This window comes from Falco peregrinus, chromosome 6 (assembly GCF_023634155.1).
Source record: "Falco peregrinus isolate bFalPer1 chromosome 6, bFalPer1.pri, whole genome shotgun sequence".
In the NCBI taxonomy this organism is placed as follows: Eukaryota; Metazoa; Chordata; class Aves; order Falconiformes; family Falconidae; genus Falco; species Falco peregrinus.
The window spans coordinates 55,951,683-55,975,422 of NC_073726.1; the positions used below are offsets into that span (position 1 = coordinate 55,951,683).

Sequence of the window (23,740 nt, forward strand, 5' to 3'; positions counted from 1 at the left end):
CTATGTTACGCAGATAATGGTGATCATTTTCTTCATCCAGCTACTTAGTGTTTCTTCTTGAATGTGTTCGCAGGCTCTCTTTAGTGTCATGACATACGAACTTCCAGGAAGAAAGAAATTAACTTCCGTTTAATGCTCTTTTTTAAAGGATTTTTAGTGAGAAAGCTGAAGCAAATATTACTTTGACATGGTCTGGATTCAAAACCAACATGATTTCAGAGAAGAGTCTGCACTAGGGATAAGCTTGTGGTATAAAACTTTTGGCATACAAATTTAAATTATAAATACAGAAGTAATAAAATAAAAAGAAATTGGAGTCCACTGAGAAAAAAAAAAAGCTGGAGTCCACTGCAAAAGATCATGTCATCCCACAGAGACTCAGGTTACTCATGCTTCTTGTTTTGACCATAGTCAGGTGTCACCTTCACTGGTCAAAGTAACAAAGAAAATGATCAACAACTTTTCCTGTTTTGGTAGTCAATGTCCAATACAGACAAGACAAACACCAAAACTATGAAGGAGAAAATGAACAGCTCTCGCATTCAGCAACATAAATCAATCTGGTGGGCAAATGATTTAGTCTTGCACATAAGAACATCAATAAAGTGCCCTTAAGATGCTCCCTTGATTCTTAGATTGAAGATGCCAGGTGACCTGGCAAGCCCGCATGCAGACTTTGTTGTATGTCTTCCCACCTCCACCTGCTTCACCAAGATGCTTGGAAAGACATAGAAAGCAGTCTGTGCTCTTGCAGTTATCAAAGCAATAAATCAGGGCAGGGGTCAGTAAAGCAGACAGCAACTGAGACAAAGACACTCTATAATCTAACAGACAAGCCTTACTGGACACACAGAATGCAACTATACAAAACTAAGCAATGACACCTTTTTCTGTTAACAAGACCTTGCTAATTGTAGCTATTAGATACCCCAGCAGCCTTGGGGACCTGGAGATGATATAATGCAGAGATCCGTGCAAATGCAGCTCCTTTATATTGAGTGTTCATGGGTCCTTACTTCTTGTCACATGTGTTTCCCAGTTCTTTTGAGTCTTCTAATGACTTCCCCTACTGCAATGCTTGTTTTTTCTGCCTCTTCTCTAAATCCTTACAAAGAAACTTTCCTCAGCTTCTTTATCTCCTTCCATCCTGCTTAGAAGCTTCGAAATCACACAACAGGGCAGCTGTTCTTTCTGGTTTATTTTGCTGGTCCAGTTCCGGATTACTCAAGGCAACCGTTGCAGATGCCAACTGCAGGCTGCACTGGCTACATTAGTACTGCATGTGTAATGATTCTCTGTCTTGATTAACCTAGTATTCAACTTTGGGATACTGCTGTCTCCCTAGCTGTCATTGCAAAACACCAATCTTATTTCTGTAACCATGTCTGAAATTAATATGAAAGAAATGTCATGGAGCATGAAAAGTCAACGCATAGTACGTATTTTTCTGACTCATGCAAAGTCCTTAATCTAATTCCCTGAAAAACAAGTGAAACAAACTCTGATTCCACAGGAGCTTGACTGTGAATGTAAACCACATGCAAGCAAAAAGGTTATAATTTCTTCAAGCTCAAGAAAATGGAGTGATATGCAATATGTCCATTTTAGGACAGGAAAGCAGAATGACTTTCCAAGATTTTTTAATTTATTTTCTTTCAATAGAAAATTCCCGTTCTCTCCAGATCAAGAATTTGTTGTGCTCTTTTTCTGAAAGCAGAGTCAAGCTATACTGTAGAAAATTTAGGACCAACATTACTACTCCTGTGTAAGTTGCTGTATGGGAGCATGCCCTGAAGCTTTCTTATCCTGCCAGCACCTGGCAAGTGTTTTCAGCTCTCAGCAAGCATCCTTTGTCAGAGATGTGCAGGCTTCATCACTTGCCAAGAGAAAATCTCAGACCTGATTTTTCCTACTCCTTACCTCATGCTCATTCACCTTCTCATATCTTCTGCATCTCAGCTCCCCATCCTCTCTCAACTACTAGCTCTCTTACAGATTACTTTGCACCACCTGATCAATGTATTCTGCTTCCAGGTCACCCACACTTATCTGTCCTCCTGAACATAACTCAACACTTCCTCAAGAAAGCTTATCAGAAGAAATTCAGTAAATTAGACTTTCTGCTCTTTTTTCAGTACTCCTATAATCTTTATCCATATTTTTGTGACAAAGATTTGTAAATAAAATTTTGTTTCTTTCGCTTGAAATATAGTGCTGCAAAAATGGTTTTACAGCACCAAATCTGCTTCCACAAATATTTTTCACCTGACATTACACTGACCACCTTGAGGATTTTAAAGTATTTCAAGACATTTGAGGATGGTCATATCACTCTCAGGAATCTAAATTAGAGACATGATGCAGAAAGATCTCATGACAAATTCTGGCTATCCTCTCCACCTAGGTTTCCAGGTGTATGATCAGGCTTTCTTTTAGGAATTCAAACAACTCTTCTACTTCAAATCCTGTGCTAATTTCAGTAATCATGGCAGATGCCAGTGAATTCTCAACCTAGGTGAGATAAATCATAGAGATAAAGAAGAAAGGCAAATTCATACATCTGTATGAAACAAAATTTTACATAAATTTACATCTGTGAATTCTGAACTAGCAGTCTTGCCTATTTAAGTACTGCTTTCAAACCTATTCTTTTTCAATGTATTAACACATTTTATAGTTTCTTATTCAATTAATTACAATTTTTTACACACATATTAATTAAACCTTTGGAAAATACATGGAACCAAAGTGGCAGAGGTGCATTTGGCAGCAAGAATCTCCTGTAACCTATAGCTGTGGCCAACTCTCTTAGTCAGCTGCCAAAGCATTAGGTCTTACAGATCCCTAATAGATCAAGACACTTTTGAAGCCTGCAGGCACAGTCTACCTGGATCTCCATTAGATCCTTAGAGGCTTGTCAAGATTATATACCCAGCATCTGTAAGTTAATAAATCTATCCAAACTGAAATAGCGTGGTTCTCACATAATTGGTCTTTTGCTGAAAAACATAAGGTGTGTGGGTACAAAAAGCAGACTAGTTCTGTTAAAAATCAGTTTTCTATCAAGTTATCAATACTTTGTAAAATCAGTAGCAGTACCACCAACATTAGCACATAATGAATTTTACAATTCCTGTTCAGTTTAAACTGACTATTAAACATTGAAGAATAATCCTATTCACCTCCCTTCCTGGCCTCAAATACTTTTTCCTATTGCTGCCCTTGGGCTGGTATTACTGCTTGCATTCCTCACAGTGAGGAAAACTAGGATAGCAAAAGAAAAATTAGCTTGAATCTGGAGTGGTTCCCTGAAGCAAGTCATCACACAGCCACAGGCATATGAGTAGCACATGGGAAGTGGTAGGAAGAAGTGGCAGGAGACAGCAGAAGGAAAGCCAGCGCACTGCTTTCAACAGCAGCCTTTACTTCTGCCAGATTACAGTAGCAGTGTAATGACAATCTAAACCACTTTGAACAAAGGAGGGAGGTTGCTTTCAAAGACATTTTTTTTTCTTTAAAATTTCCATACTAGAACATTTGTTTGCTAAAGGAAAGCATTCAATTATGACAAATTATGGGAAAAACAACAACACATTAAAAAACCTGCCAGTTATGTCAGAGTAGGAGATCTGAGTGAATTTAATGAGCCAAAAAGTTTGAAAAGTTATCACCAGACAATCTAGGACAATAAAAAATTATTTGATAAACAATTTCCCTAAAGAACTCTGGCTTTACCAACACACTTGAATTTTCTGAGAATATATATTCTGCACTCAGAGAAAATACTGGCATAATCCTCATAAAAAATATAGTTGCTGAATATTTGTTTTGCTTTTTAAACTGAAACATAGGAACAGGATTGTTTGAACTTCTATTACGTTTCTTCTACCCTTTACATTCTGTGAAGTGATTTTTCAAAGCTTTTTTATGTTGATTCTATTTTTCCATTGCCTTCTAAATAATAAAATAATCCAGATGGCTACTTTCTTAGAACTCACATTCTGGCATTCCTTACTCATCTCTACAGTTCTGCCCTCTTATCTCCTGAATGTAGCAATATTAATTGCTAAAATAAAACCCAACCAACCAACCAACCAAAAAAAACCCAGAGTAAATTTGCAGTTGATGGACAGATATCTGCTTAGGACTAGAAGATTATTTTGAAACAGGCTTGTACTTAGTTTCCATTTTTAAAAAATGGGGAGAAGGAGATGGAAGACAACATAGCCGCTGCACAAGTGAATACAGCTTAGTGATGCACTGGGACATGTAACTGTTTGGAATCTTTCGGACTACAGGAGATTCACTTTCTTCTACAGCCCATAAATTAAATTAAATTGGACGGTCTGTTTGTCTTAGCCTAAATAAGACATTTTATTTACAAAAACTATGTAACTTGACACAATTAGCCGTCCTGTCCACACAAAATCCCTCACTAGACTCTCAGCGTGCTGAGGATGATGCCTTCAGGGTCCAGAGAGAGGTCTGTGAAGTCTGGACTTAAATGGCAATTTCCATGAATAATATCTGACATCAATTTCAAAGCCAAAAAGGAACGGGAATGAAACAGTGGCTAAAATTTCTATAGGAAGCTATAAGGATGTGGAGGAAACAGCCTTGCCATTGTGTAGTAGGTTAGAAATGCAGCTGAGGTGAGTTACCAAAATTGGATTGTTGGGTAGCCCTTGAGTAGATACTGCATTCAGGGAGTAATGGGTGTTGTCAATACTACAGCAGGAAGATTATCCTCCGAGTACCTCTCACTTTACTCCCAGGCTCTTCTTTATACATAAAAATTAATTATTTTTTTAATATACATTTTATTTATATAACTTACTAAAGTAAAGGGTCAAAATTGGCAGCCTGCAGTGTATTATGTCAATACTATGCCTTTAAAGGCCAGAAGAATTCAATTTACTATACCAAAACTGTCAAATTCCCTTGAACTGACTGACTCCAGCTCTTCTCCCTGTCACTACCTCTTCAGAAAAGCAGCCACCTCTCAGCTTCACTTCCTGGCATAATTCCAGTGTGCTGAGCTTGACTGAAATGAGCACTCCCCTTAGCAGATTTCCCCTGGCTCATTTTCAGAGATATGACAAGATTTATGTTTTCATTTCAAGACCGCAGAGGTGAATTTTTAAATAGATAAATATTTATTTAACCCTTCAATACACTGGAACAAGTATGTACACATAAAATCTATTTTGCTCAGCCACATATTCACTTTGACTTCTTAGTTTATGGACAAAAGCCAAACAAAGACTTCCTTACCCAAACCCCCACAAAATATGTGAAAAAATAACTGCCATTGACCAGGAGAGGGACACAAAAGAGAACAGCCAAAATCCAAACTGTTGGTTCTCATCCTAAATGAGGCATAACATATTATAAGGAATTTTTTCAAGTTCTGTTTCAAAGAGGGCAGGTGGAACATGCCTGTTACAAAATAATCTGTATTCAGTTGCAATTTAAAATGGTTTTCTGATTCCCTAAATTCCAGAAGGTTTCTACTTACTTTTTTCCCCTTGACCTCTGCAGTTACAGAAAAAAATCCAAATGCTTCCCTTTCAGTATTTCAGAGACAGTCTCACCTGTCTTTTCTAAGGAAATAAGGGAGAAAGTGTAAGGAAGTAGGGCAGGCAAGTAGAGCAGAGGCTTTCCCTTTGTCGGAGTGGCCTCCCAGAGCCACAGCCAGGTCTGCCAACATTTGAAAGCTATAAATATAGCGTGAAAATGAGGGGATACTTTTGACTTTATGAAAAATGTGAGAATGCAAGTATTTTCAGTTGGTATGAGGGCTGGAGGCAATGGATGGGGTGGGGAAAGGGGAAGCAGTCCTTTATATAAAGGGGCTAGTCTCTTTTAGCAGAAAGAGTTGTTCACAGACAGCCTCCTGTGAAATTAAACCTTTTTTTTCTTCTTATTCTCTTACATCTCTGTTTTAAGGCTAAGTAGGAACTACCTGGTTTGAAAAGTAGCGTTCTTCTACTCCTGGAGCAAAGGGTCCTTAAAAAGGATACCTAAAATGCAGCATAACAGCAAACTGCCACGGAAGTGTAAATGATACCAAAGATTTAAACATTTCAGTTTGAAAGGACAAAGAACAAGGTCAGGAAACAAAGAACAGATGGTTTAAAAGAACAGTTATCTAAGTTATGCAAAAGGAGGATTCAAGTGAGGAAGTCCTGGCCCTAAGAGGACACAAGCTAATAAAGTGTTGCAATTCACAAACATCACTGGAAAATCAGTGAAAATAGGACAACAGTAATTGTGGTAGTGGGAGATTGTGTCCTCTGACCCCAATAGCCCCCCCCCCAAAAAAAGTGGGCAAAACCCCGCTTGGGGACCATGCGTACTTGGTAAAAAGCTTCAGTAGTGCTATCTGAGGATGTGTATTAATTTGAGGATGCATACTAATTTCTTGCATTAGAAATGAGAAACTTGTAACCAATCCTGTGTGTGAATTCCAATGAATATGCAATGTACTATGAATATGCAAGTACTCTACTGGATATAATGTGTACCCTCAAGTAGCTTGATGTGCATGTTAGGATGAAAAATCCCTCATGCACCCAGCACTGCAATAAAGCAAGGTCGGCTTTCTAAAATACAATTTGATTTAGAGAGTTTTCTTGTTTATAATTTTCAGTAACAAAATGAATTCCACTAAATTGGTTCAGACTTTACTTGGTAATGCGTGTGTGTGCATGCACATTTGCACACATACATAAATTTCCATCAAGGTCATGGCTATAAGTAGATGTGTTTCCTTCAGCAGGCAGTGAGGATAGCATGTGAACAGCCTTCTGTAAATCACTGCAGCTGGTGAAGGGAGTGCGCACGCTGTGGACAGAAAACTGGAAAGGGAGAGGTCAACATGCTTAATGGCTGGGCTGCCGCTCAGCAGTGGTCTAACAAACTGGAAAAATAGGTCAACAGAAACTTCATAAATTTCAACAAAAAGAAATGTGAAGTCCTGTACCTGGAACAGAACACCCCCACAAATCTCTACAGCTTAGGGGATCAACTAGAAAGCAGCCTTCAAAAAAAGGGTCTGCAACTCCTCATAGGAAAGAAGTTAAACATGGCTCAGCAGTGCATTTTTGCAGAAATCAAGGCCAGCTACCAAGCTGCATTAGCCAGAAGCACAGCCAGCAGGTTCAAAACAATTGTTATTTCCCTTTATTCAGCACGTGAAATTGCACCACTCCAAAGTACTGTTTCCTGTTTTGGGCTCCCCAGTACTAGAAAGGCATTTGCAAGCTAGAGCAAGCCCAGTGGAGGGCCACCAAGATGGTTTTGGGCCTCAATCAAGTAAGTTAGGAGAAAGGATAGAAAACTCGGGAAATAATCTTGCAATCTTGTAAGAACAATGGAACACCCTATAGGAGGAGAAGGTGATTTCTTTTCATAGAAAAACTGTTGTAATTTACGTACTTACTTTGTTAAGTAATATTGGACTGAAACTGCCTGGAGTTACCTGCTTATCATTAGTAGCTAAATTTGCAGAAGCCTTAGGCCACAAGCTGTGAATTTTCACCCAGATATGTTGAACTTTTACCTAATTCCATGGAAGAAGGCCTCATGAGTGGGTTCAAGCTGGAATAAAAGGAAGCTACAACTGTCAGCAGAAACCACAGCCTCAGAGATAAGAGAAAAAACCAGACCACTCAGAGACAATGAAGAGACCCAATGAAAAACAAGATGACCCCAGACCCTAATATTATTATTAATTAATATTAATATTATTGGTCTGACCTGTTGAATGAGGGGTGGGAAACTCAGATTGTAAGGGTATAATTGCCCAGGAATTTCTTTGTCCAGAGTCTCTCTGCGGAGGCACCCAGCTCCAGCTGTCTACTTACCACTGTATCATTCAAATAAATCACCTTATCAGACTTAAAGCCTGAGACTGCTACAGGACACCTAGAGTGGAAAAACTTCTTCAGCAACTTAGACAAGTTATGCCAGCTACCAAGTGGTCCTCAACTTGCCTGGATCCATAGCTTTGTGTCAAGATATTCTGGTAGATGCGCAGGGTTTTTTTTGTTGTTTGGGGTACAGTTGGTGGAGGTTTTTTGGTGGGTTTTAGGAGCTGACACTAATTAGTCTCTCCACCTTATCATCTCTCTCAGCCATTAGGATATACTGACAGTCTTTTGTCTGGAGCAGTTGCCTATAGATGTACCCATATCTTACCCAGACCTGCTAAATCCAGGTGCCATCAACACACACCATTTTATAGCCATTTCTTCTGCCATTCCTTCTGGTGCCACCACACCCATTCATTCTCCATTAATACCAACCTTAATGTTTCTGTCTTCCACAAGACAGCTGGGTTTCTTTAAACCGGAAAGGCAGTCATGGGGCTTCAAATTGCAACCAAATTGCTGCCTCGAACCACCTATATAGGTAGTTACAGAGTAAACAGAACTGGACTGTTCTTGGGAAAAATGTTAAGTAAATACAAGAAAAAAAAATCTTCACAGCAATGATGCTTAAATAGTGGGGCAAGTTATCTAGAGAGGATGCAGGATTACTGTCTTTGTAGACATCAAAAATTGTCTGGGCAATGCTGGGAGCAGCCTGACTGACCTGCAGAACTGGCCTTTTTAGTGGGAGGCAGGCAGAGGAAGATGGCCCCAAATGACCTGCCAAGTTCCTTTCCAATTTAATTTATTCTGTGATTCCATAGTTCTGAGTCCCATACTGGCTGCAGGTGTCACGGCGTTGGAAGTGGGGGGCTGCAGGGGTGGCTTCTGTGAGAAAAGGTCATTGTGCCGAGCACAGCCAGTTCCAGCTAGCTCCAATGGAGGAGGAAGAGAAGGAGGAGGAGGAGATGCTCCATGGCAGAGCAGATACTCTATGCAACCTGTGAGGACCCATGCCAAAGAAGGTAAAAAGTGTGAGATGAAAGGAGTATGACAGAGAAACTGCTATGTACTGACTGTAACACCTCCCCTTGCCCCACTCTCTTCCTCACTAAAGGGACTGAATGTGACCTGCGGCAGTAAGAAGCTGGTAGGACAGGTGTCTGGACAGGAGTGAAGTGAGCTTAGGAAATGCGAGGAAAGGAGTTTTCCCATGTGTTTTAATGTTCGTTGTTTTGTTTCCCAACACCCAAATCAGTAATTATATATCTATAAATTGGCAATACATTACATTAGTTTCCCCAGGGTGAGTCTTTTTGCCTGCAATAGAAATTAGTAAGCAATCTCCCCAACTTTATCTTAACCCAGGAGCTTCCTCATTCCTGCTTTTCCTATTCTCTCCACCATCCTGCTGTGGATGGGGGGGCAAGTGAGGAGCTGGGTGAAAGCCTGACTGCTGGCCAGGGCCCACCCATCACAACTCCTTTTACATGAGAATGGCCAGCTAGCTGCCTGTGTATGAGATTTTCTTCCTACTTTCCTTGGGGAATCTCTACATTTTGCAAACATTTGTCACAACATACCATCCAGATGGCTTGCACCTGTTGTCTGTGCTATCCTCAAAATCACTAGGAGTTGTATACTTATTTTTACATCCAGGTGTGGATACAAATGGCATGCACCTATGGGAGAAGTCTTTATAGTGCTTATACTCCTAAGGATGATGAATGTTTGGCTTCTAGGCATTCAGGTGGTGGTACACATCATCACATGTGGTTGCCTCTCCTCGCTAATGAGGAACTGTACAAGAACAGCTTAACAGTGGGACAAATAACTTGCTGCCACAGACAGGGTTGTTTACTCCTTTGCCACACGCCACCTGTGTAGCAGATCTACTCTAGAGCTGGCTACAGCATTTTGCCGGACTCTGGTGAGCCAGCTCAACTCATGGATCTGGCAGAACATTTTTCTTGGAGGATGGGAGTGGCATCTACCACATTAGTGAACTAAATTAGCTCAGTGAGGTGTCTGAAAAATGCCAGAGCTAGCACAAGCAAATGGGGGAAACTCCTTCAGCAGCAGCCAGCTGCCAGGTCTACTCAGCTGAATCATCAAACCAAGGCCAGGGAAAAATGTGGCAAACACACACCTATCCCATCCCCCTTGAGACTATGGGAAATGTCCCCCTGAGGTGTGCAGGGTCGCTACCTCAACGCCTTCAGAAGCATGGAGGTCTGAAAACGAAGTTTTCACTGAAACTTCAAAACTGAAACTGAAACTGCAAAAATGCAGCAGAGCTGGCTAAATCCTAGGCACACATACTGCTCCAGTTTGGCACAAAACCATGTATAAAAAAACCAGCCACAGAGAAGTCATGCCAGCCACTGACTCCAAATGGCAGAGAGGCACCCCACAGCACCCAGAGAGCGAGGTGCGCTGTCCCCCTTCTGCCCCAAATGCTGCTGGAGGAAATGGCTCCACAGACCTCTAAGCAATGTCCTCTCCAAAATGGAGTCAGGCCAGGTTCCCTTAATCTGCAAGAATAAAGAATGGGTTAAAAAAAAAAAAAAAGTCAGTGTCTTCTGTGGTTATTGGGTGACAAACCAGGGTGTGCTTATTGTCCTAGTAACTGTGTGGGGCAGAAGGGAAAGGGTAGGACCCAGGTTTCTTTGTCTCCTGTACTGACAGGCAGTGACTGGCCCGACCACAACTGGGGGAATACGGGTGGGCACAGGTGGGGCCTTTCTCTGCCATGACAGTGGCAGGGAACAGAGCTGCATTGCTCTTTGCAGGGTTGTGACAAGAGGGGACAGAGCAGCGGGGGTCCCATGTCTTCAGAGGGGGCTCAGTCAGGGCAGCAAAAAGCCAAGTCCAGCATGGGGCAGGCAGGGAGGAGAGTGCTATCTCCACGTCGGGGGAGGGGACTGTGCTGGGCCCGGGTGCAGCCATCTCCACTGCAGGGAGGTGACTTTGATGGAAAAGGGCAAAGCTTGTGTTGTGCTCGTTTCTTGGTGAAGTGGAAGAAAAAAAATAGGCAAAACCACTCACTGTTTCCCTGATAGCAGAGGTCAGGGCAACGTGAGCAGGAAGATGGGCAGAGAGCCAATGTGCCTATTAGATTCAGGGGCGGCAGCAGCGCCAACGGGCGCGGGGCAGTAGCAGCGGGCAGTGCAGTGGCTGTGGGGAGGGTGAGCAGCTCAGCAGGGCCCCTGGGCTCACCGAGCTGGAACGAGGCCGGGGCCGGGGAGCACAAGTTCACCGTGCTTCTGGGAGGGCGGCCGGGGGACTCGGGGGAGGGAGGGGGAGGAGGCGCCGCTCCGCGGCCAGCAGATCCGGCCTGCGCCAGTTCCAACCGGTTTGGGCCGGTTTGGGCTCTGGCAGGAGACAGCAGCTGCGGCGAACGCCCCCTGCGGCCGGGCAGCCGGTACTCTCCGGACTGGATCGCGCACAGCTCTCGGAGCGGGATTCTGCGCGACGTCGCCCCGCGCGGCCGCAGGACGGCGCAGCCTCGCCAGGCCGCAGCGCGGGGCTGGAGCCGCCTCCAGGCGCAATCCACTGCGGCCTTTCCGCCTCGCCCCGCGCGGCCCCGGGCTGCCGGAGGGGGGGCGGGGGGCCCCCGGTGTCGGGTTTCACTCGGAGCAGCTGGTTGTGCAGCCGATGGGGGAGGGGAGCGGCGGTGAGAGGGGGCGCCTCAGGGCCGGGCCGGGCCCAAGGGCGGAGGGGGGAGGGGCTGCCGGCCGCGGGCCCAGCTGGGAGCGCAGCCCCGGGCACCCGCGCAGGCATTGCGCTCGTAGGGCCGAGCCGCCACAAGCGCCCGGTGAAGGCCCCCACCGCGCACAGCCTGCGGCGGAAATGTTGCTGCCAGCGAGAAAACGGGCGGGGCCGGCCCGCCCCAGCACACCCCGCCCCGGGGTGTCTCCCGCGAGCTGTGGAGAGGCTGGGGGTGTGAAGCAGCCTGCAGTGGGTGGCCTTGGGCATACTGGGCATATGTGGCGGAAGGAGCTTGGTTTTTCCTGGTAACCCTTAAGCGCCGGTTTCTGGACTTGCCAAGCATCTTCCTTGAAACGCCTGTCGAACGACACCTGTTTACTGTGTTCTTTTTGCACTGTATGTGCAAGTATATAAATACTGCCCTTGAGATACAGAAAGGCATCCGAACCCTTCTGTAGGGGAAGCGACAGCCTCCTCTGGTTTGATGTTTTTTCCTCCCATGACTGATACAGTCTTGCTATTAAAGTGTCTGTCACTGGAGCACAGAGCCACAGGCTCCTGCCTTTCTTTGGGAAATCATTTCACTCTTTACTGCCTTACCTTGTAGAAGGCACTTCTCTATCCTTGCTCAGCCTAAATGACTGTTTCATTACATTGTACTGTCTAGATCAATTTTCAGTGGCCACCTACAACACAGTAAGCCAATCAGCTTTTAACAAATGATATATTTTTCACCTGTACCCCTTACTGGACTGCAGATCTGCTGTTGCAACAGATGCGATTTCTGGTCTTCATGTTCTTTTGTTCTTTCTGTCACTCTGGGCTGGTAGCAGTGGTGTAAACTGGCTCCAGCCTAAGGGGTAACTGAAATCATTTTGTCATCATATTGAACAGCCTCGTGCCCTCTCTTTGTGTTAGATCTCTCCATGTGTCTTTAATCTCCTTTAAGCATTTTATCTACTTCTAGTTTGAATTTTAATCACCTTTTTTCTTTTTAAAAAAAAGTCTTTAATCTCTGTCTCTCTTATTGGGTTATATTGTTCTCCAGATAACCCTGATAAATGGAGGATGCTCCCTGTCCATCATCAACAGTGTTTTGGGGTTGTTTTTATTTTTGTCCCTCAAGGCGTAACCATATGTCACTTTTCAGCATTGGCACAGCTGTGGGGGAGGTGGGAATGGCAATGCAGATAAGGTGCTCTCTTGCTTAGTTATCTGACCCATTTAGAGTCTCTGTAGATCCATTTAGAGAGGCTATTCATGAAAATGCTTGTGGTCACATGGATTTTGCCTACAGCAGTATTATCGAAGGTTTTACCACAACTGGAGCTACTCTGATAACTCCAAAGCAGTCGCAGGAGGTAATCTAGCTCAGGCAAAACCTAAAGGTGTAGGAAGAGTTAGAAGCTGTATTTTCTTCTTCAAAAGCCCAAAGGAGTTAGCATATGTCAATATGAACAAATTGTAATTTTGTAAGTATTAAATATGGACAGAGTCACTGGACCAGAGGTGTTTGTGTTTCAGCTCAACATGCTTAGTACCTGGGGTAAAAAAGATGTGTCGGTTGCTCACATCCTTATTCCCTTCCAAGAAGATATGCAAGTAAGTATAGCTAGCAGCAGGTACTCTTTCTCCTGAACACAAAAGATATGAAGCAAGAAGGCTACTTACTATTTATATTGGTCACTACAGAGCAGTAAGCTATGGTAGTTTGTGTAAGCCAGTTGTGCTGCACTCTTGTGATACTCTGTTTTGTCAAAGGATGGGGATGGAACCCATCCTGTACTGTGGAATTAAAACTATATCGAAATGCATGGGACAGTTTATCCTCCGAGTACTAGCTCTTCTGATTTTTTTTTTATTCTAATAGTAAAATGTGTACCTGTGTCCCATCAGAGGAAGAAAAAGACACAAAAAAAAAAAAAAAAATCCAACATTTCTGTTCCTTCAGTTCTGTGGATATTGTGTCTTGAAGTACCTGAGAAAGTCAGACCTAATTATCTATGACATTGATGCAGGAACTCTTTGTTGCAGCAAGATTTTTTTGCCTATGCTTACTTGAGAAGTGTGATTCCATACATACTGGCACATATGTGTTGCTTCAGTCAGAATTGCTATGTTAATTTTGTCATGCTTGAAGTGTATTGCATTTTTATAAGAAAAAAATGTAAGTTTCTAAATTATAAAACAGCATCTTTCTCTTCTCTTTTATCCCACATGTCTCCCACAGTGTGTTTATTTGTTATAACATTCTGGCATAGCCATAAGAGTGCGTGTGAGATATTACAAGCAAGTCAAACATTAAGCACATTATTTTAGTCATTTGCATATTTCAGGTGCCTTGGTTAACGCACTTTTAAGAAACAGTTTTGTATCACCTATGTCACAGATCCTTTTATAGGGTAGGCATGAAAAAAATTTGTCCACTGAAGCATGAGAATCAGGTTAAGGGAGTTGCTGGAGGTCACTGCAAGTCAAGTCATGCACAAGACATTGATCATCTGTCAGCTAATCACTAGACTATATTACTCTTCTCAGATTACTGGCGTTTACATTTTTTAATAAAATTGAATTGCCATTCATGTTCAGCTATCTGCAAAGACTAGAATTGCGGATTCCCTGTCTGTAGGAACAGCTGAGAATACTACAGGCATCTAAAGCCATGTAGGATATTCAGTGAAATATTTTGCTTTTGTTGCTTTTATCCACTGTTTCCTAGGCAACAATGAACTTCAAGTATGGGTCCTGACAGATAAATAAAAGAGAAAAAGTCTTTTTTGTGTGTGTAAATACTACATATAAAAGTATACTGTAAATAGTTGTTCAGTATAATTGAACACTATAAATGTAATTTTTGGTTTAGTTCTCAATTTGCTTGATGTTTTTAATGGAATATAAAACTGGAGGACTAACAAGGTATTCTTCCACAAGATCTTGGAGCTTCTTTCTTGCCACAGGAATTGGTGTTGAACCTAATGTGCTGACCAAACTCCCAGTTGTGTAATTAGGTTTGGTCAGCTCAAGATTCCTCTTGCCTACCCTAAGCTGTTGCATTGTGTTACACACCATGCGCATGCAGAATTACAGAGATACTTCGTTCTGCCCCAGACCTGGCTGGATTTTAGCCACACAGACGGACCTCTTTGGGATAACCAGAGGTGACTATCCTTACATCCATTCTCTCCTTTTTATCATGGAAAAAAAAAAGGAAGTGCCTGTGTCCATCCTCTCAGAAGGTCTGCTTCACACAGTCTCCTACCTTCCTTCTCTGCTGACTGTCAAGACAGACTATGTGAAAACTCAAAGAGATGCTTAGCCACACAAAAGTAGCATATATGCCGATAGAAGGATGTTAAGATGTGTGAAGACCTTTCAAATTATCAAACTCACCTAAGGCTAACCTACCTAAAATGAATTGGCTTTCCTCAAACATCTTAGTATAGAGTCTGTATTCCTCTTGCACTTCAAGCTAGAAACATCTTCTGGTCTTATGCCTCAGAATGCACCTTAGTGGTAGAAAATAAGCTCGAAATATGCAACAGCAAGGTAGAAATGGAAGTATGTAGTTAAGTTTTGTGTAACAGTAATGGAACTAAGATTTTGAGGAAGCCATAGGTAAAATGGAGCTAAGGCAGGGAAGTTTGGTACTTAGACTTTGTACCTGAGTATGGCTGGACACAAATACTGAAAGAAAGAAATGAAGAAGTAAAGCCACTAAACATTGTAGAGGTATATACCCTACCATGGTTTCAGCTAATGGAAGTTTTGACTTTAAAAGTTAATTAATGATTGTTCTTCTCCCCACAGCTGTGCATATGCATGGAGCTTCTCCCCCAGCTCCCTCCGCAAGACAAGAACACCTATTAGACATGGATGTTGGGTGTTATAGTGCATGGTGTTGAGAGAGAGGATTAGTTCAGGAGTGTATGTGGAAAGCTGTGGATTTAAGGTCATCTTACTCTCAAAAAAATTCTTCAGGGCTAATAGCAGGGATGAAAATATGGAAGTTGAAAATTTTTTTTAAGGAATCCACTAAACTGAGACCTGAAGATTAGAAATGGATGTGTCTGCCAACAAATCTATACCTGTGACACGGGAAGCCATGAAAAACAAAATCTTATTTTTTCTAGAAAATAAGAGCTTTACTTGTATGGGTGATTCTATCTTATAGGAAGGACTTATGATCACCACCTGTAATTAAAGTTGACTGCACTTCCTGTGGTAAACTGATTTCCAGTTGCAAAAATTTTCACAAAATATTAACTATTCAGGCTAAAACTTCCTGGCCATATGCCTGGTGTTTGTAGTTCATTTGATTACATTTTTATTTATTCAGAAAATTGCAGTCAAAAACATTCTTCTACTTCCGAGAATGAGGTCAAGAAAAAGAACAGACTGTTTCCCTCCATTAAGAAATACTGATGTCCTTTACATTAGGAAGCTCCAGAATAACTTGACATTTTGCAGAGAAATGGCCTTTATGCTGGGGCTGTGCTTTTTTCTGTTGTTACGAAGTTCTACACACATTTGGCAAGTTAAAGCCCTTTTAAAAAACATAGGATGTTCATGGTTTCAGCAGGCATACTAATTTTTTTATCATCATGAACATCATAATCCCATCTAGCTCTCACCCTGAACCAAGATCCCACTGTGCTACGCTCTATAAAGACACGACTCCGAGGCAGTCTTTGCCTCAGAAATGTGCTGATCAGGATGCATGGAGCAGGACAGCAGCTGGGTATAGACAGGCTGTTAAAGAAGTTAAGGAGTAGGGAGTTAATGAGCTGCTACTGATCAGTGAGATAAATACTGGTCTCGGCACACCAGTATATTAACCATTGTCACATTTCTTGCATCCAGATCAAGCATTCTACAGCAGAGGACTGAGCATGGTCTTTGGTTATAGCTCTGACGTGTTTGTGGGCTGGACTGCGGCCAAACAACAGGACTAAAACCAAAATGCCTCTCTCAGTTACTCTACTCCATTGATGCCCAAGCACTGTAAAGAGGGGACCTAATTTAAATGGAAAAAGGGCAGGAACTACGACTGCGCGGTAGAAAGTCATGAGAGGCACAGGTATCACAGGGATACAATTGGGACATCAGAAGAAAATACAGAAAACAGAAACAGAGACTGTGGTTTAATATGGAAGCACAGTAGACTGGCTGATCAAGAAAATGGGGTGGAGAATTGAGGAAGTGGAGTGTGGAGGCTGTTAAGCCATTGGGCCAAGGCCTTGGAGGAGGATAATATAGGCCGTGAAAGTAAAAGAGTATTAAATCATCTGTCTTGGATCTTGGAGGAGACAGGAACCCGCCTGGCAGGAAAACGGTAGAAATTTGCGTGAGCTGGGCAACAAAGTATGGGCTAGAAATAGAGGTAAAAGAGAGCAAGGATTTGGGAGTCAACATGGAAAGACTGATGCAGAAAGGGTCAGTTTCAAGGGAAACAGGCAGAATAGCTTAAGACTGATGTACTACATTTCTATTTCAGGTCTGGAATAAAATTAATGACTTCTAAATTTCCTTAGTCCTCAGATGTAAGCAGATAGTAGTAAAATCCACTTGCAAGGGCATGGCACTTAGCATAGTGAATGAAAACATGCAACCCCAGTTATTTCTCTGCTAGCACAAGTCACAAAAGTCTGTAACTATGTCTTGTCTAGGACTGAAGTGTCAAGCTGACATCATGTGCTTGAGTTGCTAGGGAAGAATAAAAAAATAGGTCAGTTTTTGTTCATTTTCTGTTAACAATTACCAATAGAAATCCAAAAATACCAGAATGAAGGTTGTCTGTGCAACTCCAGATTATCCCATACTTCCAGTAAGCGTTATGGTAATTTACAAAATCTTTGCCATATGCAGTCTACATTTTGTAGGAATGAATCAGGATTATACAGTAAAGGAAACACCCACAGAATCCTTGCGTTTCTTGCTGGAGGTTGAAGTTGTGTGGTAGGTCACCTCTCGAAGTCTCTAGATTTGTTATTAAGTTGAGCCTATTTGGCTAATAGCTTTTGTTGGTTTTAATTGTAAACAAGCCTGATTCATGCTTTTGGTGTTTGGTCAGCTTTTAACTTACTCGTAACACAAAGAAATGTGGGCTCTTTGATGGTTCTTTACGATACCTGAACAGTATGTTGTTTCTCTTTCTTTGGGGACATACTGATCCTGGCTGGTCATTATATGTTTGACGTTTTCTTTGCTTTTTCCATCTTCTTAAGAATCCAACAAGGTTTCTTCATTTTTATCATGCATACAATATAAACCAAATTCTTTGTTGCTGTAGCATTTAGGAAATGATTTGAGTCTTGTTAGTGTTGAGGGCTGAAATACAGACAATAGGATATATTTCTAGGATGAGTAATTGCTTATCTGTGTTACTCTGTTTTCTTCATTTTCTATTGTAATTTATAGATAAAAACCCATATTCGAACTTTACATGTAGTTCTTTGATTCTAGTTTCACTTTCTTTAACATCTAGGGTAGAAACATTTTTACTTATTCACTTGCTTGGGGGAATTCAACCTCTCACTGGAAAAGTGAAAGTAATGGCCTTTGGGATAAGGGAGGCCAGAAGTAGTCTGGCTTAAGGGCAAGTTTACTGTTGCTTTAAAATTCTCCAGATCTTTGAGAGCAAGAGATATAGCTCTCCACTTTGGGTTCTTGACCACAGCAGTGAGAACTTTGGCAAATAATGTATTTAGAGAATAAAATGCTTTCTTCTTTCCTCATGGTAAATCAAACAGAAAAACAAAACAAAAAAAACCCCAAACCCAGATGAATTAATTTTGCTTAGAGCGTTTCAAAATACTTTCCAGCTGAGATTAAACAGGGACAATTCTCAAGGCTTATTGTGGAAAGCTTAAACACACAAATACTTCAGAGAGTGCCATGTATAAAAAGTTGTTATAATTAGAACTATTCTGAACCCTCAGTTATAACGCACTAGCAACTGTCTGCTGTAATACAAGTAATCATAACTAATGAATAATGGAGACTTACAAGAAATAAATTTTAAAGCTAAGGGTTTGGGTTTTTTCTCCAGAGGTCCCATGCTCTAAAACTCCTATTAATGTTTTCTGCGCTATGGTTGTTGACACAGGATGGAGTTACTAGAGAGGCTTAGGGGATCAGTAGTCTCCTCTTTAACTGTCTAACCTGCAGCTGGTGTTGCCTGGTGGTCTCTCTTAGTTACCTGAGAGGGGGGAACCTGAGCTGCTGCACAAGCTCTCAATTCTTTCACATGATGGCCACATCCAGCCCAGAGCACCTCTGAAAAACTGCTTGAAGAAGGTCAGAGAAGAATCAACTGACTCGCTGTAGATTTCCTGATGAAGAGTTTACATTGGCAAGGTATTACACATCTCCATAATCTAAAATGGCAGCCTGGTCATGAATGCAAGTTTTTTACTGTCTTAAGTATTTTGCTGACTCAGAACTTGTCGAAAAGAGGGAAGGAGGAACAGAACAGGAAAGTGAAACTATCATTAGTCTCTTTTCTTGCAGAGTGTAAACATCAAATTAGAAGAGTCAAGGACAGGTCCCATGAGATAGCACCAGAAGAGAAGCGAGTATAGTGAAGAGAATGGGAGGAGAGAATAGGAAGAGAGAATAGGCTGGGAAAGTTACACAAGGCATAGGAGGAAAGGAGAAAGCGTTGTTGATTGGAGAAATACAAAAAATTATGAAGGGAGGCTGGCAGAGGAGATGAATAAAATGTGAAGGAGATTAAATGAAGACTAAAACAAACACACACAAAAAACCGTAGGAATTAATTAACAAGTAAATTTGCATCCTTCTTTCCAGAAATCCTTCAGAGGTCAAAACGTCTCCATGGACATCAGTATAAAGTCTATTTTTTTCTCCCAAATGTATCTTCTAAACGATTCTAAGTTTTGTTTGGTATAGTGTAACTTAGAGTTCATGTGCAGCACAAAAATATTACGTACCTTGGTAGAGCAGTGCAGACTACGGTTTATAAACATCCATATTTACAGTTCTTTGAGCTATGAAATGACCAACTAATCATGATACATCTGGTCTTTAGAAGTCATTGGGCTTTGCCTCAGAGCAGGGATAAGGTTGTTAGTATGATATTCCTGGAGGGATTTTTAAAATTGCCTTCATTGATTGGACAATAGCATTTGTCTGAGTTACAGTTTTTATAAATGCAGTTTTCTGGTTTCTGTAGATTACCGATGGGTGGTGGTGGGTATTCTAATGAATGTGCTCTGAAATACTGACTGGACTGAGGAACTTTCAGCATTCAGCTTGCATTAGAGTGGAAGGGTGTCTCACTTCACTTAAGCAACAACTGCGTCATTCCAACTAAGATGAGAAAAGTTTGTACTCCTTTTTTAGTGCCAGAAAATGGTTTCCATCACCAAACATATGCATGTATTGGCAAACAAATCATACAAACATCAGACCTGTATGGGAGAGATATATTTTTCTGGCAGTTTTCTAAGAAAGTATCTCCAGTTCCTGCCAGTTTCAGGCAGTATTATTGTGTAAAGTTTTTCTGAAGAAGTGGAATTGATCAAAGAGCCTCCTGCTTCTGCTGTCATTTCTAACCTACTAAAAGTAATTCACAGTTCCCCTAGTTTGAGCAGTCACATGAGTAATTATGTAAGATATCCTACCAGTTCTGGATCACACATTGCCCCATATTTGTATTGTGTATCTCTTTGCTAGAAATAAGGAATATATGTGCTTAAATGTCATGGATTTCACATGTGTATTTTTTAACAGTGCCTCTTATCACAGCTATTCACTTTTTAAAACAAGTTACTGCTTGTTTTTCTCTCATTGTTCATGAGTCCTTTTTCTTTAATGCTGGGGTTTCACAAAATGTTCAGTGTTTGACTGCATAGAGCATAGAGACTAAACTCTCCAAATGTCAGCAGAGGTATGTAAAACCCTGTTTCCTAGGATGAGAGAAAAAATGCTGAAAACTGATGAAATGCTGCAGCAGAATTTCAAATAGTGCCAATTTATGTCTAGCTGGTGGGTGTATATCATAGTTCCAATGTTTTCTTAATGTAATTTGAGCAGGACACATATTTTCAAGCAAACTGTACATCAATATGTAAAAGGAAAAGGCAGAAGCACTTTGAAGTCTTACCATGAAATGCTCAATGCAATCAGGACTACTAAACCAGTGGAATATAACAAAAAGTGTTTATCTTCCTTCATGCTTACATTAGGGTTGCTAAAAAAGAGGGGAGTGGGGAGGAGAGGGAATTTTTGTTATTGATCATTCAAATAACTCAGATGTACACAATAGTGCTGTAACCAAGTGCCTATGTCTGGAATGGAAATCCTCTCCCACACCTTTCAAAGCTGACCTTCCCTCCCCCCATCTACCATAGCTCATATTTCAGAGCTGAGCTGGTAGCCAGAAGACTGTAAGCTGCCAGGAGGAATGCGTTATTTGCTCAAAAGAATAGCAAAGGCACAACTGATAACTGCCCTCCATTGCCACACTCCCTACAGGACCAGACATATTTCTACATAAGAGATGGACTTGCTTTTCCTCATAGGTACAACAAATCTCATAAAAACGATCATACGTGCTCACCTATGTGAGGGCTTTATCATGATGAAGGGGCTGCATCTCCTCCCAGAAAGCTAAAGTAGGTCATGGCAGCTGACATGTCTCTGTGTTCTCATGTGATCAAGTCCTAGAGCCAAATCCAGATTGTTGTTCTCATGTGATTCAGGCAATCTGCTCACATCTGGTAGGCAAAAAAGACATGGATCAATAAAAGCAAACTTTATACAAGGACATCAAGATTACGGTGTTGTCCTTGGGCATAGGACATTTAGCAGCAGGTCTTGCCTCTACTGAGAAATGTTTATTAAGATAGTTACATGTTCGTACCAGCAGACTTTGCAAGTGGACAGGCATCAGTAGTGAGTCTCTTTTGCCCATCCTCTGAACAGAAACAAATTGGCAGCAGTGCCTCTTGCATTATAGTTACTTTCATTCTTAGAATTTTTGGCTCTGTGACTCCATTAGTCATGGAGACTGGGAGGGCTGAGTTTTCTTTAGCTTTGTCAGTCAAACTTTAAGAAATTAGGAAGAACAACATTAAAATCTTAAAATAAAAATGCTCCAATTTTAGAAGAGTTTTATAAAAGCCAAGAATATTTTTGCTTTTCTTCTCCATCTTCTTTTTTAATACATACTTATTACTAATCATCAACCATAATTACAGCAGATTTGTCAGTGTGTGCACACTGTGCTTGGAATATATTTTGATTCCCATATAGGTTTTACTTTTAATTGCAGGAGGACCTTTCCATGGAATTAGGTGTGATGAGGCAAGGGAAATTACATAGAAAAATGGCTGGAAATAGTGAGATAACAATATAACAAACTAAACATTAAACATTCATAAATAGAAGAAGTAATTAAGCCCAATGGCATTGGCTCCTGTACAGGCATTTTTATTCAAATAACCATTCAAATATGTTTCTTCCCCTGAAATATTCATATTTGTCCAATAAACTTTCCTTATATCATGTCATCATGGAACGTATGGAATGGAGAAAGTTCCCTCTAGCAAAGCTAGGCATTTTAGGGTGACACAGGGGAAGAAAAAAAAATATATATATATATGTCTGTACAAATGAAATATTGTGAAACAAGTTTGGGGTGTAAATTTAAAGAGTACAACAGCTATTTTCACCCCTTTAACATGAAAAGCACTCATTCTGCCTTCAATTTCTACATTATATTGGCAGGTAGACAAGCTCTCAAAAATATGTTTGTTTTAGCAGCACTTAGAACTTAATGTGAGCTGGGGGAGGCAATGAATTTGAAAGTGCAATGGCTGCTCTGAAATAACTGCACATGGATATTCCGTATTCAGAACAAAAGTATCCGCACGTGGACTTAATCAGGAAAAGCTTCATGTGTAAATGAGTTCTTAATAAAGTATTTACTTAGAGTAAATGTCTAAGTGACAAAATTTGACAAAGGATAGTTGTTTATTCATTCCACTTCGAAGCTATAAAGCTGAATCTAAGCAAGGCTTTGGGTAAGAAACTGGACCAGACTGTCCTTCAGCTCAGTTAAAGCATTAGGTGGGCAAGGTGTCCAAGGGGAAGTCTGTAAGCCATCTTTCTTTTTTCCCCTGCCTCTGGACAGAGCTTAAAGCCAGACCCATCCATTTTGTGTCTGAAAGAGGTCTGGGGGTACAGTTAACCATGGAGGAGTGATCTTCTAGGCACCAACTTAGCCAGAGATCCTGAAACCCACTTCATACATGTAAACAAGGCCTGTGTCCAAAAGTATTAAGCCTCAAATGTCTTTGGCTTGATGTACTTTAGAATATTCAGTGTCTGTGCCACCTCCTATCCTCAGCAGATCAAAACAGTTTTAGAGAGGACAGGTTTGAGTTTGTATGTACAGGTTTCCCATTGCCTTTATCTCTTTTTCTCTTTATTGTTAGGAGGAGGGACTCTCCCCAACATGAGGGGAGGGACAAGTCCATGCGTAGATTCAGAGAAGCCTTCTGACTCTCGTGTGTCTTTGGTCAATTTTTTCAGGTGGGGAAGAAGACATTGTCAGTTCACAGTTGCCAGGAGGTGATGTCTGCTGTGCTAGAAATGCTGACGGTGCCAGGGGTGTTGGGTCTGGGCCGACTAAACCTGTTAAACAAGTATAGTAGCTCCCACACATTACCATGCTCCAGAGCTGATCTGGAGGCCTTCTATCTTCGCTCTGCAGGAATGCCTCTGTACAGTGCTGCTTGTGGCCTGTCCCTCCAAGAGTTGTTAAATTTTGTTTCTGATGTCAGGTTTCAATGCCAAGGGATTTGGGGAAGTTGTTCCTTATCAATAGAAATGCCTCTAACCACTCCTTGTGGCTTAAGCTCTTACCATCTCATATTTTAAATGAAACCACATTACTGTTACAGCTACCAATGAGGGAATGGGTTGAATGCATAGAACTTCATTCCCTGGTAGCAGCAGCCAGTTAAGCTGTACTGCTTACAAGCTCTTGAAAGAGGCTCCACCCTCATCAAACCAGCCCTGCCTTCTGAGACCAGCTGCTGCCCTCCCCCACAAGAGGTGACTCCTGCTGGAGTGTGAACCTTTGTACACCACCTTTCCCAGCCAGGATGACTAATACTGTCATATTA

The 23,740-nt window shown here is 41.5% G+C and overlaps 1 long non-coding RNA gene across 1 annotated transcript; it reads right to left on the bottom strand.

Moving 5' to 3' along the window:
* Positions 1-14,902: 14,902 nt before the first annotated feature.
* On the bottom strand, positions 14,903-21,826 carry LOC114012169 (uncharacterized). Its single transcript, XR_008747742.1, has 3 exons — positions 21,169-21,826; positions 18,784-20,799; positions 14,903-17,912 (listed from the first exon to the last, which is right to left on the bottom strand). It is a non-coding gene; the product is annotated as an uncharacterized LOC114012169 (long non-coding RNA).
* Between the last annotated feature and the right edge of the window lie 1,914 nt (positions 21,827-23,740).